Below are 19,152 nucleotides of genomic sequence, written 5' to 3' on the forward strand. Positions count from 1 at the left end.
AATTGACCTCTTCCCCCAGATGGGGCACCGCTGAAACCTCAAATATGCCGAGGCCTCTTCTCACTCGTCGTATATAATCGGCCCTGGGTGTGGATACCCTTAATCCATCGAGCTATCTCCACAACATGCTTGTAGGTTGTCCCCATCTCCACCTCTCGGGACATAGTAACCTGAATACCATAATGCAAGCTCGCAATAAAATTCCACATTCTCTCTGTATCGGTGGGGAGTATCATAAGTGCATGGCGGTACAACTCAGACAACCTCGCCTCATAATAAGTCACAAACATCTGACCCTGCTGTAGTCACTTGAACTGAACCCATAGCTCTTCCCTCTCGGAGGGTGGAATATATCTCTCCAGAAAGAGACGTGTGAACTGATCCCAAGTCAAGGGAGGTGAACCCGCTGGCCTGCTAAGAAGATAGGACTGCCACCATCTACAAGCCCTGTCCTCTAATTGAAATATGGTGAAGTCCACCTCGTTGGACTCCAATACACTCATGTTGTGTAGTCTGCCCCTGCAACGGTCAATAAAATCTTGGGGGTCCTCATGTCGCTCACCGCCAAAGGCAGGAGAATGTAGCCTGGTCCATCTGTCCAACACCTTATGTGGCTCGACGGCCGCATCTGATCTGTGCTCTGGTGAAACCGCTGCAACTGGCTAGGCTCCGCCCACAGGTAATGCACCTGGGATCTAATATACGGCAGCAGCGTGCCCTAGAGCCTGAGCTAGGGGTCTGTACTCCCCCCTTGCCTGAGATGTGGCTGGGTCTGCTAGAAATAAACCAGCCTGCTACATAGAATCCATGAACCAAAGCATACGACCCATGACCCATGACCTCCTGAATCCCGGTGCGGACGTGAAATGTGTTAGGGCCGGCTCAGCTGCAGGCACCTCACCCTGCTTCTCAATGACAGGATCCTCCACTGGATCTGTCGGTGGTATGACGGGAGCAACTCTAGGAAGCCCTCGTCCTCTAGAACGAGCTGGAGCTCTCCCCCGGCCTCAGCCTCTAGCAACAGGGGGAGAAGCTCCTCCATCACTGATTACATCTGCCGCGCGCGTTCTCGCCATCTGTGAGAGAATAAGAGAAAGATATGTAGCATAACATCAACTGCACGATATGAGATGAAGAAAGAGAATTTTCCTAACATCCTATAACCTCTCGAAGATAAGTACGAACATCTCTGCACCGATCCGCAAAACTCTATTAGGGCCGCTCATGACTCGTGAAACCTATGTGAACCTAGAGCTCTGATACCAAGCTGTCACGACCCAATTTCCAGTATAGGCCATGATAGCCCCAACGTCGCTGCTAGGAAAGCCAACAATGATCTACCCAATTTGCTGTTCATTTTAATATTCTTAAAGTAACTGATTTTATTTAGTGAGATAACTATTAATAGGAAATTATACTAGAACCAAACATAAAATAAATAAAAGAGTTAAGTAGTGAATTTAATACTAAAAAGTCAAAACTATAACATGTCTACTAGAATACTCCTAAAATCCGGTGTCACAAGTGCATGAGCAAACTAGTAGAATATACAAAACCTCATGTACTACTATCTGGAATAAGATAGACAGAAAATAAATACAATAAGGAGAGAACAACTCACCATTAGGCCTCTGGGTAACGAGGGTTCGCGCCTGTAGGACCGCCAGATGCACCTGCCTCAGATCCTGCACGATTATTACAGAAGTGTAGCATGAGTACATAAACAACATATGTACCCAGTAAGTATCTAGTCTAACCTCGAAGAAGTCGTGACGAGGGGTCGACTTCGACACTTATTAGTGGGCAAATTACATAATGAACAAGATTATTTAATAAGCATGAAAGTCAACATCAATAATGAAATAAGAGGCAATAATTTAAATGACCATTTAACAAGTAACGATTAAAAATCCCCGAATATCACGTAATAATATCGACAAGTAAGGGCTTAGCATGTATTATAAATCCACAGGTCATGACAGACATATCGAGTGAAATCGGACTATGGGTGACAACACGCACGAGTTATGCCGAGGTCGTACGACCCGATCTATAATATTCGTGTACATACACTACCAAGGTCGTACAACCCGATCCATGGATGCATCCTATATATATATATATATATATATATATATATATATATATATATATATATATTGCCGAGGCGTTCGGCCCGATCCACAGGAATAGGGAAACCTTTCGGATTTCGAATTTCACATTTACAACTCCGAGGTAAACCCATAAAGTATATAATCTCCATAAATAGTTAAACATTTCCGCCAACTCTTTAAGGGATGGAGCTCAATTTAACATGATCTTTAACCAATTCTTACTCACTAATACAAGTAATTAATCTTAACATGTTGAGTCCAAATAGTGCAAGTAATGGCATAAATAAAGGCCTATGTCTACCCAGACATAACGTGAATTCTAGCTACACACGGACTCTCGTCACTTCGTGCGTATGTAGCGCCCACGATTAGTATCAAATAGCAATTTAAACACCTATGGGGTCAATTCCCTCTTACAAGATTAGGCAAGAGACTTACCTTAATTCTATGTTCATAATCCGACTCTTCAACCTCACTAGAACTCTTCAAATGACGCCGAGGACTCTGAAACTAATCAAAAATCATATAAACTAATAAATATATGCTTAAAAGTTCATAATTTAGCTATTAGAGTAATTACCCAACCCAATTTAGAAGATTCCTAAAATTCTTCCCTAGGCCCACGTGTCTGGATTCCAAAAAGTTTTGAACATAAATGTTACCCATGACCTCCCGAACTCAAATACATAATTTATTCCCAATTATATAATAGATTTTGTGGTCAAATCTTATTCTTACCAAACCCTAGATTCTAACAAAAAACATCTCACAATTTTCCTTTAAATAAATGCCCAGTCGCATTTGTGGCATCTTGTTCGCAAATGCGATGGTCCCAATTGCGACACAGGCATCGCAAATGCGAAGCCTGACCATCTCTACCAAGGTCACAATTGCGACCAAAAACTTAGCAAATGCGAAGCTGGACAGCTCGCAAAAGTGACAAAAAGGTTCGCAATTGCGAAACATGCCACACCCAGGTGTCATCGCAAATGCGAGAAAAGCATTCGCAAATGCGAACCCAGCAGTGCGTGCCCAACATCGCAAATGCGTAGCCTACCTCGCAAATGCGAACAAAACCTTGCATTTGTGAGACCTGAAGCACTAGACCAAAAAAAAACATAAAACTGAAGTTCTTCCAACACTCCGAATGCGTTCGAAACTCAACCGAGCCCCTGGGGCTCCACAACTAACATCCACACAAGTATAAAACATCATACAAACTCTCTCTCACGATCGAAACACCGAAATAACATCTTGAATCATGAATCTGATACTAAAACGCATGAATTTAATCATGAAACTCAAGAACTTCTAGAAATACTTCCGTGCATCCGATTCCTATCAAATCAACTCGGAATTGTGCCAAATTTTGCGTAGAAGACATAAATGTCATAATGGACCTTTTTCAACTTCCGGAATCAAAATCCGACCTCCATATCAATAAGGTCAACTCCAGATCAACTTCTCAACCTTCCAAACTTTCAACTTTCTAACTTTCGCCAATTCAAGCCGAAATGACCTACGGACCTCCGAATCAACATCCGGATACGCTCCCAAGTCCAAAATTATCACACGAACCTACTGAAACTTTCAAATCCCGGTTCCTATTTTGTCTACTCAACATGTTGACTCAAGTCAAACTTGACCACCTTAGGCCACAATTGAGGAACTAAGTGTTCTGATTTCAACTCGAACTCTTATAAACCTAAACCAACCATCCCCGCAAGTCATAAAATAGTAAAGCACATATAGAGGGTCTTAATTAGGGGAACGGGGATCTAGAAAATAAAACGACTGGTCGGGTCGTTACAAAAATATATGCCTTTATAAATGATATTTACTTTGACATTTAAGATGCATATTGTTTCTTAAAAATATATTAATTATTAATAATTTATTTGTAACTAATATTGTAAAAATAATTGACATATATTTTTTAAATTAATAATATTCTATTTTAATTAATTATAAAAACTAAAAGTACATATTTTTTAATAACATCATGGAGTACTCGATAAAAATATTAATATTTATAAATATAATACCATAACACTACTCAAATATTTTACAAAAAAATAATCTATCAGTTCTAATTGAAAAATGAATGGTATGCTATTGGAATTAATTAGCCAATACTACTAAAGCAAATAAATAGAACCGAAAATATAACATAAATTCAAAAATACAAAAAACAAATATAATACTCGTATGTAAAATTACAACACAGCATAAAATAAGCTTTAATATAATTTAAGTAAATATAATTTAAAAGAAAAGGAAAACATAAGTCTAAGCCCCATTGTCAAATATTCTACTTAAGTGATATCACTTATTATATGTCAAGTATATTAATGACTTATTATTTTTAATATCAGAAGGTGTAGTTTCAAAATTCGAATAATATGAATTATGGTAAATGAAGAAAATAAAAAAAAATAAAAATATGAGCAATTACATGGAATCACAAAAAATAAAGGTTTGATAATGATAATATTATTTAAATATTAAAAATTAATTTATCATTTAATATAGTTAAGTTTGCATGTAACCTCATCCAATAACAAAGATTAATTTTAATGACATTACTCATTATAAGTCAAGTTTGTGGATGACTTATTCTTCCTAAGATTACGAGGTATAATGTTTTAGAAAAATTAGAATAATAACATTGCTAAGTATAATAAAACAATAATTAAAAAATAAGCAAAATATGAGAAATTATGTAGAAACACGTGAAGTAAAGGTTGGAATATGAGAAATAAGGAAATAAAAGATAAATAAAGTAAAAAGAATAATATTTGAAAAAATGAATTTACAAAGGTTTAAAAAATTTAAAAGAAAAAAAAGAATAGAAATAAAAAGTAAATTAAAAAGAAACGAAAAAAGATTCAAAAAATAACTTTTGTAATTACACCATGTAATTACCAGCAATTCTCATTCTCCCTCCAATAAGGAAAGACTTAGTAGCCTAAAATTTTGGTTAATTTTAAAGTTCTAAATATTAGGAACTTAGGTAAATGGCTATTTTGTCTAATGGTGAAATCTATTTTAAAGGGTAAAAAAAAGCGAACGACATTTCGCTAAGGGGTTTCGTGCTTTTAATATATACTAGTCTTAGTACACGCGCGTTGCGCGTGTTCCCCATCTCAATGAGTGATTTTTGTAAGAAAATTACATATTATTTTTAAAATTATGTTTGAGTTATAAAATAAAGTATAAGCTTCTGAAATTGATGCATATTGATCTTATATAGCTAACTCAATAAAAGAAAAAAAATATTAGTAAAACTTTTCAATCATTATTCAATATATTTATCTTAGATTATGTTCCAATATTATAAATTCATAAGTTCAATTTCACTAGTTATCGTGTTTTCTTTTTAGTTTCAGTATAGCCCTTGAAGATTTAAGATTTAATAACTTTTCATGATACACATAAGCTTTTATTACGGTCCTTAAAGATTTATCAAATTTATGTCTTCTCAGTTTATCTCTCTTCAAAGGTTTCGATATTACCTGTCACAAACCAAAACTCACTATAGGCCGTGATAGCGCCCAACGTCGCCGTTAAGCAAGCCAACAGTGAACTATCACGTTAATTGTTCATTTTATTACTTTCAAAATCATAAATTTTATTAAGGAAAGTTACCCCCTTAAAATTACGGGTACATACATAATTAGTATTGCATAAAAATAAAAGGTGATAATAATATGCGAATCCGTAAGCATCAACTAGAATATCCCCAAAATCCGGTGCCACAAGTGCATGAGCATTTACTAAGGAGTACAATAATAATACAACATCCGTCTGGAGTGTCAATAAGACATGACAAAGTAAATAGTACGACAGAGACTCTGTGGGCTGCGAGCCTGGAATGCAACTCACCATAAAGTCTCCTCAGCAGCTACGCCTATGTGCCCAGATGACCATCAAATGAACCTGTCAGATCCTGCACATTTAGTGACGAAGTGCAGCATGAGTACTGTAATGACCCAACCAGTCATTTTGACTTTTAGAACCTCGTTTCCCCAAATAAAACTCCCCGTATGTGCTTTTATAAATTTATGACTTGCGGGGATGATTGGTTCGAGATTTGAAAGTGTTCGGGTTGAAATCGGAACACTTAGTTCCTTAAGTTGACCTTAAAATGCTAAGTTTGACTTCGATCAATATTTTGAGAAAACGAACCCGGAATAGAATTTTTATGATTCCAACAGCTCCGTATGGTGATTTTGGACTTAGGAGCATGTTCGGAATTTTATTTGGAAGTCCATATTTAAATTAGGCTTGAAATGGCTAAAATAGGAATTTAAGTTTGGAAGTTTGACCGGGGAGTTGACTTTTTGATACCGGAGTCGGAATCCAGTTTTGAAAATTTTCATGGCTCTGTTATGTCATTTATGACTTGTGTACAAAATTTAAGGTCAATCGAGCTTGATTTGATAGGTTCCGGCGTCGTTTGTAGAAATTGAAAGTTTCAAAGTTTATTAGGCTTGAATCTATGTGTGATTCATGTTTTTATTGTTGTTGGATGTGATTTGAAGACTCGAGTAAGTTCGTATGATATTTTAGGACTTGTTGCTATATTTATTTGAAGTCCCGAGGGGCTCGGGTGAGTTTCGGATGGCTAACGGATCAAATTCTGACTTAGAAGAAAAATCTGAAGTTTATACCTTCTGGTGTAATCTCACCTGCGGAACTTGGCTCGTTGGTGCGACCACGCAGAAGCGCAATGGACCTCGCAGGTGCGCAAGGTTCGCATAAGCGGACAAGAAACTCGCACAAGCGAGCTCGGAGGTGCGAGCTGAGATGCGCAGAAGCGGAGGCTAGGCCGGTGACTGTGGAGCACAGATGCGGATGGCATCTCGTAGGTGCGGACACGCACCTGCGCGTGGGTGATCGCAGAAGCGAGGGAGAATCTGCAGAAGCGGATGCGCAGAAGTGGTTCAAATTCCACAGGTGCGAGACTCCTGGACAGAATGTTAAAAACAAAGGAGTCCGAGATTTTGTCATTTATGACATTTCTAAAAGCGGGTGAGGCGATGTTTGAGTGAGAAATCACGGGAAATTTTGAGGTAAGTCCCTTGTGAGCTTTTATACTACATAATATTGAATTATCATCGAATAATCCGACTAGGTTACATATTTTTGGGGTGTAAATCGGGAGTTTGAACTTAGGTATTTAAAAATAAGATTTGAAGATTTGGAGGTCGAGTTGAGGTTGGATTTTGGTAAAATTAGTATAGGTAGACTCGTGGTTGAATGTGTATTCATATTTCGTAACTTTCGCCAGATTCCGAGACGTGGGCCCCACAGGCCATTTTTGAGTTAATTTCGGATTTTATTGAAAAATGTAGTATTTTCTTATGGAATTGATTCTATAATTTTTGTTGACTGTATCGAATTAATTATTACTAGATACGAGTCGATCGGAGTCGAAAAATCGAGGAAAAGGCATACTACGTGATTAAATTGGAGCAAGTCGAGGTAAGTGACTTGTCTAACCTTGTGTGTGGAAAACTTTTCCTAGGATTGGTATTGAAGTGATAAATTAAAATGTGTTGAAAGTCGTGTACACGAGGTGCCGAGTGTGTACACGGGCTAAATTTGAAAGATTATGTCTTTAAATTGTGTGGATCGCTGTTGCATATCAATTAAATAATTTTACCTTGTTATAGTCTTCATCATTGATTTAAATATTTATACTTAAAATTTGCTTGACCTTTTCCTGCTAATTGTTTTACCTGTTTAATTGAAACTTGATTTCTTTTATTTTGTGCATTATTTGAAGGTTGATTTTCTTTAAATTAAATATTATTACTATGAATCATTTGACATTTTAAATTTGGTATTGAAGCATCGTATTAAAATTTTAAAATATTATTTTATTAAGTTATTTATTCCTGAATATTTTTGGTGAGATTTTCATACTCATTGTGATGGAGCCGTGAGCTCTTTATTGTGAAAAAATATTATTGTTAAATTATTTTTGCATGAGCCGTGAGCTCTTTATTATGGAAAAATATTGTTGTTAATTTATTTTGGCAAATTGAAATATTTGGGCACTTGAGGTGCAAATTGTGATATATTGTGATATTGATACGCATGCGGTGGTATAAAGTTTGAGTGTTGAAATGCATGCGGTGAGATAAGGGTGGCTTGATACGCGTGATTAGTAGGGAAAACTACTAGAAGTCATGCGATGTGATAAGGATGCCTAAAACGCGGGATGCTATTTCGGAAAAAAATATTTTCTTTAAAATAAATTGTGAATGCTCCCGCGGTGATATAAGGGAATAAGATATTATGAATTTATTTATGATTTGGGACTACGAGGCGGTACCTCGGGAGTGTCCTTGTTGATATTGATTTATGGCCGTAGTTACCTTTGATTATTGTTGTGATTTTTTTTCAGTTGAAAGAATTATGTTTTGTTTCCACGAGGTATTAATTACCATTATTTGGTGTAATTAAATGGTGACATACTACTTGAATAATTTCTATTGTCATTTTATCTTATTATATTGTTAAACATTTTACCATGCCATTATTTATTTTTCAGTAGGGCCTGACCTGACCTCGTCACTACTCTACCGAGTTTAGGCTTGGCACTTACTGGGTACCGCTGTGGTGTACTCATACTATGCTTCTGCACATTTTTTTGTGCAGATCCAGGTGCATCTTATCAGACCAGGCATCAGTGAACTAGCTGTACGAGGAGACTTCGAGGTATATCTGCCAGCGTCCGCAGACTCCAGAGTCCCCTTCTATCTCATTATGTTGTCTTCCTTATTAGCCTTAGACTCTAATGTATAAAGACATAGAGAATAAATTCTTAAAAGTTTGTGACTTATTTCTACAGGGTTTTGGGAGTTGTAATTGTTGAATTGTAGTTTATTTATTTCAGATATATATTATTATTCCGCATTGATAGGCTTACCTAGTCTTAGAGACTAGGTGCCATCACGACCTCCTACGGAGGGAATTTGGGGTTGTGACAAGTACATAAATCAACGCGTACCCTATAAGTATCTAGCCTAACCCCAGATAAGTAGTGACGAGAGGTCGACATCGACACTTACTAGAGGTCCAAATAAGCAATATGATAAATCGTAAGCAGATATGAAGCACCACATAATAATGGGATAAAACGGTAACCAACATATTCTTTCAAAATTGTTTTAACGATATAAAGTTCTCAATCTCGTATCCTATCTCAACAGCTCAGAAAATAACAAGTGTCAATATAAAAGGAATGAGGAATACCATATAAAATGCCAGGTATCAATGGAAGTATAATCTCGTGGATATTCAGACTGCTAGCGATATAACGCACGATTATGCCGAGGTCGTACGACCCGATCCCGAATAATGTGTACACTCCCGAGGGTCGAGCGGCACGAACCATAGATGCATCTATTATACTACCGAGGCATTCAGGCTGCTTCAAAGAAATGAAGAAAATTATCAAACTACGAGACACATGCTTACAATACAGTACATGAGCACAAAGTGAATATAACAATTACATCGCCTAGGGGTAGTTTTCCCTTCACAAGATTAGACAGGAGACTTACCTCACTTCGAAGTTCCATAACCGGCTCCAACGCTTCTTTAACACCTCAAACCAAAAGCCCATCGATCCGAACTAGTCAAACAATCATGAAAAACCAATAAAAATATACTCAAACATCATACTTAATCATTTTATAACAATATTCAACTCCACTCGAAAAGTCAATAAAGTCAACCCTCGGGCCCACGTGCCCGGATTCCAAAAATTTTCGAAGATAACCATTACCCATAACATTACGAGCTCAAATATATAATTTATTCCTAATTCCATTTCAGAAATCGTGGTCAAAATCCAAAGTACCAATTTCTAGGGTTTCTCTTAAAATCCCAAAAATTTCCACAATTATTCAGGTTTAAATCCACATATATTCCATGTATGTAACTCACAACTGTAGGAATCACTTACCTCACGAAGGATGAATAGAATAGCACTCCAAAATCTCCCCCAAGGCCAGCTCCAATGAGAGAAATGAGTTTAAATGAGCCTAACCCACATACTTAAATCAAGCATTCTTTCCAGCGACTTTCGCACCAGCGATCCATCAGCCGCACCTGCGGAAAACTCCATCGCAGGTGTGGTTCTCTCCAAGCCCAGGCAAATCCGCTTTTGCGGACTAAATTTCGCTCCTACGCGGCCATTTCTACGGTCCAGCCCTCACTCCTGCGCACTCGCACATGCGGAGACCTTCCGCTTCTACGACCCCTACTGCCCAGCTCGCATTCCGCTTCTGCGGAGCATTCTTCACATCTGCGGACTCGCAGATGCAGAAATATCCTTGCATCTGTTGCCATCCCGGCCCCACTACGAATGTCGTTTCTATGACCACAACGCTGCACCTGTGGGGTGTTGGGAAACGTGTCAGGCTAATAGAAGGGAAAAATATTTGAAATAGAAAGGCAATAAATTGCACAAGACAAGACAAGACAAGATTTACGTGGTTTGACAATTTTGCCTACTCCACGGCCACACAAAGAATAACTCTTTATTAATTGAAGAGAGAAAGAAGAAGTTGAGGGATGATTTGCAAATGAAAATGCATACCCCTTTTATAGGCATTTGAATGCCCTGCCGAGGTAAAAGCTTACATCATACGAATGCGGATGTAAGCGCATACATCATAAGAATGCGATTCATACCAAAATTACTCAAATCCGATACCAAAATCTCGATCAAAATCCCAAAGTTCGGCCTAAGAACTTTTCTCAACTTTTCCCCAAATTTTCAACCCCAAATCCGAAATTAAATGGAGAAGACAACTATAGATTAATGGAATACAACCAAAAACGAGTTAGGAATCATTACCCCAAAGCTTCATCTGAAAAACCCTCGAAATATTGCCAAATCCCGAGCTCTCAAGTCCAAAAATGAAGAATGAAATCAAACCCTCGCACTTAGCCCTTTATCTACTTGAGACCTCGCTTCTGCGAGCCTTCAACCGCATATGCGGTACCGCACCTGCGGAAATACCATCGCAGGTGCGAAAATCACTTAAGGGGAACTGGGTCCGCATCTGCGAATAAGGGCCGCATCTGTGGGCCCGCACTAGCGCTCCTCTTCTGCTTCTGCGGATCTATCGCCGCACCTGCGGCCCCAGCTTGATAGGGCCTAAGCCGCTTCTACGGCTCTATGGCCACTTCTGCGGCGCCGCACCTGTGGCGCCGCACCTGTGGCCCAAAGTGCGCAGGTGCGATTACACCATGTGCAGCAGCTTCAGCAATTGCATAAGTCCCAAACTCAATCCGTTAAGCATTTGAAACACATTCGAGGCCCCCGGGACCTCAACCAAACATACCAACACGTCCTAAAATACCATACAGACTTAGTCGAGCCCTCAAACCACATCAAACAACGCTAAAATCACTTATCATCCTCCGATTCAAACTTAAAGAATTTAAAACTTCCAAATTCGACAACCGATGCCGAAACCAACCCAACCACGTCCGATTAACCCCAAATTTTGCACACAAGTCATATTCAACCCTACGGACCTACTTCAACTTCCGGAATTGGGATCCGACCCCGATATCAAAAATTCCACTACCGGTCAAAATCTCCAAAATTTCGACTTTCGCCATTTCAAGCCTAAATGAGCTATAGACCTCCAAAACACTATCCGTACATGCCCCTAAGTCCAAAATACCTAACGGAGCTAACAAAACCGACAAAACTCCATTCCGTAGTTGTCTTCACACAGTTTCGACTACGGTCCAAATCCTAAGGCTTAAACCTCCATTTAGGGACTAAGTGTACCAAAATACTCCAAAACCAAAACGAACCCTCCCGGCAAGTCACAACAGCAGAAATAGATATGGGAGAAGCAGTTAATAGGGGATTGGGGCTATAACTCTCAAAACGACCGAACGGGTCGTTAAAAAATCCAACCTCATTTGGCCTTTCAAAACCCAAAAATTTGGTCTAAGAACTTTCACCATTTTCCCCAAAATTTCTCAACCCAAATCCTTAATTAAATGCAGAAATTAATGATAGATTAGTGGAGATTAATCAAAAATGATTGTAGAATCCTTACCCAAATATTTCCTCTGAAAATCTCTCGAAACATCGCCACAAACCGAGCTCTCTACGTCTAAAAATGGATAATGAAGTCAAACCCTCGAAAATCCCCTTTTCTTCCAAGTCAAACCGCATCTGCGGACAGGCAATCGCTTCTGCGATGCTGCACCTCCAGAAAAATCATCACAAGTGCGGAAATCACCCAAGTCCGGTCCTTTCATTTCTGCGGATAAAACCCTGCATCTGCGGGAACACTCCCGCACCTGCGACCACTGGCGCTTCTGCGCTCCATGCCATCGCAGAAGTGAAGGCGCTTCTTCCCGCTTCTGCGACCACTGATGGGCAAGCCCATCTCCACATCTGTGACTCAAACCTCGTTTATGCGACCCTGCACCTGCGACCAACCCCACCGCATGTGCGATGACACCCGAACCAGCCCAGCACCAGCAATCCTCTAAGTCTAAAAATGATTTGATGACAATCTGAATCACACCCGATGCCATCGGGACCTCAGCCAACTATACCAACCAGTCCTAAAATATCATACGAACTTAGTCGAGCCTTTAAATCACATCAAACAATGCTAAAAACATGAATTGTACATCGATTCAAGCCTAATGAACTTTAGAACTTCTAACTTCTACATCCGATGCCGAAGCCTATCAAATCAACTCCGATCGACGTCAAATTTTGCACACAAATCATAATTGACATTACGGACCAACTTCAACTTCCGGAATCGAAATTCGACCCTGATATCAACAAGTCCACTCCCGGTCAAACTTTTCAAAAATCATCCAATTTTCCAACTTTTGCCAATTAACGCCTTAAAGAACTACGGACCTCCAAATCAATATCCGGACACGCGCCTGTGACCAAAATCACCCTACGGAGCTATTGGAAGCATCAAAACTTCATTCTAAAGTCGTCTTCATACAATTCCAGTTACGGTAATTTCCTAGAACTTAAACTTCAAATTTAGGGTCTATGTGTCCCATTTCACTCCGAAACCAAAACCAAACCTCTCGGCAAGTCACGTAACCACAAAATAAAATAGAGGAAGCAATAACGCCCGACCGGGTCGTTACACGAATTAAATTTTAAGACCAACAAATAGTTTCATTGGGAGTGACAATAAATTATGAGGAAAAATTGTTCTTGATTAAAATACAAAGACAAAGGACGCGAAATTTCACAACTCTTTGTCATGGAGTTTCATTATTGGGAAAAAACCTCTAATTTTATTTTTTTCCTATTTAAAGTATATAATAACTGCATAAAAATTAAGAAGAATGCACGTGTAGAATGTTACTCAAATTAAGTGAAAAGATATCAGAATATGATGCCCTAATATATTGAGGCTTAACTACTTAATTTAAATAAGGAATGAATTAATGAGAAATATTTAGCTAATTTTGAAGTCCTAAATATTAGAAAAATAATTGAATGACTATTTTGTCCAGCGTAAATCTATTTTAAAGGGGTAAAAAAGGCGAATGACATTTCGCTAAGGGCCTTCGTACTTTTAATATAATACTAGTTTTAGTGTACGCACGTTGCGCATGTACCCCTATCACAATGATTATTATTTTTAAATAAGATCGCATTAAAATTATATTAAAGCAATGCTTGAGTTATAAAATAAAGTATAAAATATGTTGAGTATCAGGTGATCCGGGGGTATTTCGGCGCTAATTATGGAAAGTTGGCATTTTAAAGATTTTAGAATTTTCTTAAGTTAGAATTGAAGTGGACTTTGGTGTTATCGATGTTCGTTTGGAGTTCCGAGCCTTGGAATAGGTTCGTATCGTGATTTGGGACTTGTGCGTAATGTTTGGCGTCATTCCGGACTGTTTAAGTGTAAATCAAATGCGTTGTCGAAGTTTGAATGTTTGAAAGTTTAAAGAAAGGTTTCGATCGTCGATCCATAGTTTTGATGTTGTTTGGTGTGATTTAAGTCCTCGAGTAGGTTCGTGTCATATTTTAGGACTGGTTGGTGTGATTGGAGGGGTTCCCGGGGGCCTCGGGTGAGTTTCGAGTTGGTTTCGGACCAAATTTGTGTGATTTGCAGTTGCTGGTGCTGGTGTCTAGTTTTGTCCTACACGAACGTGGAGGGTCTCACGCGTCGCGAAGAAGGATTTTGGGTTGCTGGATTTTTGTCCATCGCGAACACGACACAGGGGTTGTGAACACGGAAGAGAACCCGGGGCAACCTGCGCGAACGTGACATGGAGGTCGCGAAAGCGAAGAAGGAAGGGGAGCTGGGGGCCTGGAGCAGTTAAGCCTTCGTGAACGCGATGCTTACACCGCGAAGGCGAAGCAGTGGGATCTAAAGGCTTCGCGAACGCGGAGGGGAATTTTTGAAGCAATGATCACCTCATGCGTACGTAGCACCTACAACTAGTTACACATAACAATAAATATTACCTAGGGGTAGTTTCCCCCTCATAAGGTTAGACAGGAGACTTACCTCGCTCTGAAGTTTCAAAACCGGCTCCAACGCCTCTCAAACACCTCAAATCGATGTTCGTCTCTTCAAAACTAGTCAAACAACGTGCAACCCAATCAAAATATACCCCAATTCGTATAATTTAACAATTGAAAATGATTCCCAATTCCGCTCAAAAGCCAACAAAGACAACCCTCGGGCCCACGTGCCCGAATTCCGAAACTTTTTGAAGATAAACTTTACGCATAACACCACGAATTAAAATATATAACTTATTCCAAATTCCATGTCCAATTTCGTGGTCAAAATCCAAAAATACCAAATTCTAAGTTTTCTACCAAAATCCCAAGTTTCTACAATTTCCATGCTTAAATCCATATACAAACCATGTATTTAACTTGTAATAGGTGGAGTCACTTACCGTGTTGCTTGATGAAAATTTCCCCTTGAAGCTCTCTAAAAAATCGCCCCAACCAAGTGAAGATGGAAGAAAATGGGCCAAATCCCGTTCTTAAAAGAACACACCACCCAGCGACCTCTCGCACTTGCGGTGTCACGACCCAAACTCCTTTAGTATAACGTCGTGACGGCACCTAGTATCTACGACTAGGTAAGCCTAACAAATTGCGAAAATATAACAAAAACAAAAGTAAAACTCGGCAACTAACAGCAGTGGATAACTGAATAACTAATAACAATGCCGCTCGGCATGTAGAATAACCAATACTCTATCATACACAGTGGAACATCGTAAGTCACAAGCTATAGAAGGAAACTAGTATCTCTATACACCAGAGTCTAACAAAAGAAGTACAGAAGGTAAATATCATAGGAGAGAATATAGGGGGACTCCGAGGTCTGCGGAAGCGGCAGATGTACCTTGAAGTCTCCGTACAGCAGCAAGCACTCTCAGCTAATAGCGGGGCTGATAAGTAGTACCTAGATCTGCACACAAAAACATGTGCAGAAGAGTAGCATGAGTATACTACAATGGTACCCAGTAAGTGCCAAGCCTAACCTCGGTAGAGTAGAGACGAGGTCAGGTCAGACCTACTGGTATATAATAAATAAAGTAGGAGAATATACAGTATAATAAGAGACTAGAATTTAACAAAAGGAAACACATCAAGGCATCAGTACAACACATAGGGGTAAACAGCAGGGGATCTCCCGAGATACCGTCTCGTAGTCCCAAAACAAATATACAGGTAGAACTCCCGAGGTACTACCTCGTAGTCTCAAAAGTAAATATGCAGGGAGAACTCCCGAGGAACCGCCTCGTAGTCTCAAAAGTAAATGTGCAGGGAGAACTCTCGAGGAACCGCCTCGTAGTCTCAAAAATAAATGTGCAGGGAGAACTCCCGAGGAACTGCCTCGTAGTCTTGAAAGTAATTGTGCAGGGAGAACACTCGAGGAACTGCCTCTTAGACTCAAAAGTAAACACACAGCTCAACATAAAAATACCAAAGTTAACAACAAGAATTTAACAGTTAAGACTGATAAAGAACAAGGAAAAACAGGAAATCAACTAGGCATGCTTCACAAAGTTCAAATAAGCAGTTAAAGCACGTAGACATGCGATATTAGACAAAACAGGATAACTACGCATGTTGGAATAACTCAATTAAGAATGAAAACTGATTAATACTCATTTGAATGGTATAACTCAAATTAGAGGAAAAACAGGTTGCTACTCCGTAAAATAAATTGGGTTTTTCAACAAATATCCTAAGTACGTACTCGTCACCTCACGTACACGGCACTCACATATGACAAGAGTACCAAATCCTAAGAGGATTTCCCCCACACAAGGTTAGGCAAGCTACTTACCTCGAACTAAGCTCAATCAATCGGTAACAATTCCATTTCCACGAATATCCGACTCAGAATGGCCCAAATCTAGCCAAAATCAATTACACAACATAAATATAACTATAAGAAACTAATCTAGTTATTGAAATCAAAGTTAAAGCGAAAAATTAGAAAATCGCCCCAAAACGTCTCCCTGGCCCACGTCTCGGAATCGGGTAAAAGTCACAAAATAAGAACACCCATTCATTCGTGAGTCTAACCATACAAGAATTACTCGAATCCGACCTAAAATAACCTTCCAAAACTAGAAATTATAGCCTATGAAGTTTCTACCATTATCCCCAAAATTTCCAACTCAAATCCCTAATTAGATGATGAAAATAGCAATAGATTCATGAAATATAATCCAATCCGAGTTAGAACCACTTACCCCAATAATCTCCTTGAAGAAATCTCGAAAGAATCATTTCACATCGAGCTCTCAAACTCCCAAAATCAAAATGGGAAATCAACCCTCGAAATCCTATTTTCTGCCCAGTAAACTCGCTTCTGCGAGCCTTCAACTGCACCTGCGGGAAAACTATCGCAGGTGCAAAAATGACTTAAATGGCTGGGACCGCATCTGCAAGCTTTGGGCCTTACCTGCAAGCCTGCTCCTGCGGTTTGACTTTCACAACTGCGACCCTTGCCCAGGCCGCCCATACCGCTCCTGCCACCATTACTCCGCATCTGCGGATGCGCAGATGCGTCTCACTTCTCGCACCTACGCTCATAGACCTTCTTGACCAAAAGCGCACTTGCACCCTTCACTCCGCACGTGCGATCCTGCACCTGCGGTTTCCCCACCATAGGTGCGAAAATACCATAAACCAGAAGCTTCAGCCATTTGCCCAAGTCCAAATTCAATTCGTTAAGCATCCGAAACACACCCGAGGCCCCCGGGACCTCAACCAAATATACCAACAAGCCCTAAAACACCATACAAACTTAGTAGAGCCCTCAAATCACATCAGACAACGCTACAAACACGAATCACCCTCCAATTCAAACTTAATGAACTTTGAAACTTCAAACTTCTACAACCGATGCCGAAACCTATCAAATCACGTCCGATTGACCTCAAATTTTGCACACAAGCCATATTCAACATTACGGACCTTCTCTAACTTCTGGAGTTGGAAAATCCGACCCTGATATCAAAAAGTCCACTACCGGTCAAAATCTCAAAAATTTGACTTTCGCCAATTCAAGCCTAAATCAGTTACAGACCTCCAATTCATATTCCGGACATGCTCTTAAGTCTAAAATCACGCAACGGAGCTAACGGAACCGATGAAACTCCATTCCAGAGTCGTCTTCACACAGTTCTGACTACAGTCAAAATTCTAAGGCTTAAGCTTCTATTTTAGGGACTAAGTGTCTCAATTCACTCTGAAACCACAACAACAACCTCTCGGCAAGTCACATAAGCAGAAAACGATACGTGGGAAGCAGTTAATAGAGGATCGGGGCTATTAAACTCAAAACGATCGGTCGGGTCGTTACATCCTCCCCCTCTTAAAATAATTATTTGTCCTCGAACGAGCATAGAGACATACCTGAAGTGGTGAAAAGATGAGGATAGAGGATGCGCATATCTTGCTCGGTCTCCCAAGTCGCCTCCTCGACTAGCTAACCCCTCTACTAAACCTTTACGGAAGCAGTGTTCTTTGACCTCAGCTTTCGAACCTTCCTGTCAAAAATAGCCACTGGCTCCTCAACATAAGATAGATATTTGTCCAACCAGAGTTCCCGGGGGCGTCGGGTGAGTTTTGAGATAGTTTCGGACCAAATTTGTGTGATTTGCAGTTGCTGGTGTCTAGTTTTGTCCTACACAAACGTGAAGGGTCTCACGAGTCGCGAAGAAGGATTTTGGGTTGCTGGATTTTTGTCGATCGCGAACACGACACAGGGGTTGCGAACACGGAAGAGAACCCGGGGCAACCTACGCGAACGTGACATGGAGGTCGCAAAAGCGAAGAAGGAAGGGGAGCTGGGGGCCTGGAGCAGTTAAGCCTTCGTGAACGCGATGCTTACACCGCGAAGGCGAAGCAGTGGGATCTAAAGGCTTCGCGAATGCGGAGGGGAATTTTTGAGGCAATGATCACCTCGTGCGTACATAGCACCCACAAATAGTTGCACATAACAATAAATATTACCTAGGGGTAGTTTACCCCTCACAAGGTTAGACAGGAGACTTACCTCGCTCTGAAGTTCCAAAACCGGCTCCAACGCCTCTCAAACACCTCAAATCGATGTTCGTCTCTTCAAAACTAGTCAAACAACGTGCAACCCAATCAAAATATACCCCAATTCGTATAATTTAACAATTGAAAATGATTCCCAACTCCGCTCAAAAGCCAACAAAGACAACCCTCGGGCCCACGTGCCCGAATTTCGAAACTTTTTGAAGATAAACTTTACGCATAACACCACGAATTAAAATATATAACTTATTCCAACTTCCATGTCCAATTTCGTGGTCAAAATCCAAAAATACCAAATTCTAAGTTTTCTACCAAAATCCCAAGTTTCTACAATTTCCATGCTTAAATCCATATACAAACCATGTATTTAACTTGCAATAGGTGGAGTCACTTACATTGTGTTGCTTGCTAAAAATTTCCCCTTGAAGCTCTCTCAAAAATCGC

Source organism: Nicotiana tabacum, chromosome 22, assembly GCF_000715075.1.
Source record: "Nicotiana tabacum cultivar K326 chromosome 22, ASM71507v2, whole genome shotgun sequence".
In the NCBI taxonomy this organism is placed as follows: Eukaryota; Viridiplantae; Streptophyta; class Magnoliopsida; order Solanales; family Solanaceae; genus Nicotiana; species Nicotiana tabacum.